The 2,702-nt window shown below is 36.8% G+C and overlaps 1 long non-coding RNA gene across 1 annotated transcript; it reads left to right on the forward strand.

Annotated features, from left to right (window-relative positions):
* Nucleotides 1-209: 209 nt before the first annotated feature.
* On the forward strand, nucleotides 210-2,168 carry LOC133731837 (uncharacterized). Its single transcript, XR_009856836.1, has 4 exons — nucleotides 210-315; nucleotides 1,308-1,352; nucleotides 1,903-1,993; nucleotides 2,081-2,168. It is a non-coding gene; the product is annotated as an uncharacterized LOC133731837 (long non-coding RNA).
* The last annotated feature ends 534 nt before the right edge of the window (nucleotides 2,169-2,702 follow it).

Consider the following 2,702-nt stretch of genomic DNA (forward strand, 5'->3'; position numbering starts at 1 on the left):
CCTTGTTAATTTGTTTTCCTTCATATAAGGACTAGATAGGAAAACAAAAATCAAATCTGACCACTTCTCATGTTTTGAGGCCCAGATATGGTTGAGCCGGAAATCTTGTGTCCTATCAGAGATGGATAACAAATCCAGTTAGAATGGTATCATAAAACAAATCCAGCTTCTTATTTCTCTCTTTCGAATCATCCCGACAACTCAAAAAGCTCGAGACCTTCATCTTGCTAATCTCATCGTACCTGCTCCATCCCAATTTTCCGGCTATTTTCAACTGCTTCCAACCGTCTCCGATCTCATTCTGCTGTCTTTTAAGTAAATTTCTCTTTGATTTTAACTCTTGTTTGTGTTTCTCGATCTGTAGCTGCTATATATTTTCTCTATGAGATTCAATTTTAGTCATATGTAATGGATCTTTCTCTCTAATTTGCAATGTTCTAAAAAACGGCCGCCCAGGCCGCCTAGGCGCTGGGCGGCAGCAGGCCGACTCGAGTAATGGGTAATTGGAGGCATTGGGCGGACATGATTTAGGCGGGCGCCTGGGCGGGTTGGGCTGGCGGCCGAGGCGGCTAGGCGATTTTAGGCGTTGAAATTCATCAAATGATTTAGATCTGAGATCTCAATGATTTTCGAAGCAAATGGAATTCATCTTTACATCTACATTTGAGATCTCATTGAAACTCTGAATTCTGAAACACTTAATGACCTCATGTTTAATTGATCAAAAGATCTCAATTATCAATGCTTAGGATGATGAGGAGGAGGAGTTATCAATCTGGGATTCTGGGAAGGTAGATAGAATGAAAGAGAAGATAGACGAATTGAACTTTGTCTTTTAAAAAAAGAAAAAGAAAGATGGTTATGGGTTTTTTAGTCTTCTTAACCCACTGTTTTTTTTTTCCTGAGAATATTCTTAACCCACTGTTATGCTAAAGTGCTAAGGTGACCTAGCAAATTGACCCACGAATCAACAATATATGATTAAATGAAATAGAAATTCTAGTAAATATAAACTCTTCTAAGTAGTTATTTAAACTCTTCTTTATATATATTTTATATATAATTATATGATATAAAAATAAAATAAAAATTAAGAAAATAAAAACCGCCTGGGCGCTAGTCCCCTGGCCACCGCCCGACTAGCGCCTAGCGATTTTTCGAACCTTGCTAATTTGATGGGTTTTCTTTCCCTGTTATATGGGATTGTAAATTTAATTCATGGGTAATATGAATTTTTGATTAATTGAGATTTTGTTTATAATTATTCCACGGTGAATTGAAATAAGCTTGTGTTCTGTTGGTTACAGGGTCTGGACTCATGGCATCAAGTTCTCGCAATGGTTTATCTTCTGGTAAGCTCTCTCTTCCTGATTCTCTGCGACTGCATTAGTGCTAGCTTGCTAGTCGTGGTTTATATTGTTTTGATGTAAGTTTTTGGTTCTATATGTTAATTGCCATCATCATTCTTTAAGATGTAGATGAAAGTGTTTTCATTGTCACTTTAATTGCATCACACACCAAGAGTAAATTGGTTTTTGTTGCTTTCTCAGACATAAAACATATTCTTAGTCTTGGCACTTATCATCACCATTATATAGAAACAACACTTTTTGATCGCCATTGTAGTCGTGTAGTTGATATTTTAAGTGCAAAGCAAGATTCTCTAGCATTGGCCACGGCTGGCCTGTTTTTGTAGTTATTACAGGTTAATAAGCATCATAGCCTAGCAGGACAATTCAATTCAAGCCTAAAAATTTATTTGTTCATAGGTACTCTCTTTATGTTGAAGCTATTTCTTGTCAAAATTGGTTTCATCACATTATGGAGGCTTTTATAAAACATTTAAACGTGCCTTGAAGTGGAAATCTACCTGAACTTTTTTCATTTGCATTTTTTTTCAAGGGGTTTGAATTGATGGGGTCTTGGAATGCTATCCACATGGACATCATGGAGTAGATAAGGATTTAGGTCGTCTACATGGCAGATAGACTTGGTAAAGTTGACACTAATAGCTTGATTTTAAACTTAATGATTGTGCCTACTCTTAACTTATCATTGTAGTTGTTGCATGTTTTACTAGGTAAATACCCTTACGCTAATATTGGCCTTAACAAGAGTTGAGATGAAACTAGATGGTCCAAATTTGCCGATAGATTGACTCATTGACAGGTAACTGTTTCTTACTGAACTCTATATTAAGTTGGTCAATTGAGAGATTTGCATTCTAAGTGGACATTTGTCTATTCTCAAAGCAATTAGTATCTCAGGGCAAGCGGATTATCTACTTAATTGACAAGCATGTATAAAGGTGGACAAGTGGTTTCAAAGAGGACTTTGCATTCTTGGTAGCTAGTTTTGCTGCAATGGATACATCCATATGTCGATTAAGTCAGTTCTCGGTATGTTGTTACGTACACCATTACTCTCTGTCTTCTAAGATCTTGAGTTCCTCTTTTCTTTACTGGTAAATTGGGTAACGTGGTTGTCCCGTTCTCTTGGCACTTATATATGGCCTACAAAGTAAAAGTACCTTGGTTGGCATTACGACTAGAGATGATTGAGTGGTTGAGTTGCTATTGTCTGATTATGGCAATTTTGTTACCTTCATGTAGGATGCTACAGATTTTTAAGGCCCTGGAAATTTGATGTTGCGAAAACAAAGAAAATGTGGGCGATATGATATGCTCACAAGCTTGTCATGC

Source organism: Rosa rugosa, chromosome 2 (assembly GCF_958449725.1).
Source record: "Rosa rugosa chromosome 2, drRosRugo1.1, whole genome shotgun sequence".
Taxonomy (NCBI): Eukaryota; Viridiplantae; Streptophyta; class Magnoliopsida; order Rosales; family Rosaceae; genus Rosa; species Rosa rugosa.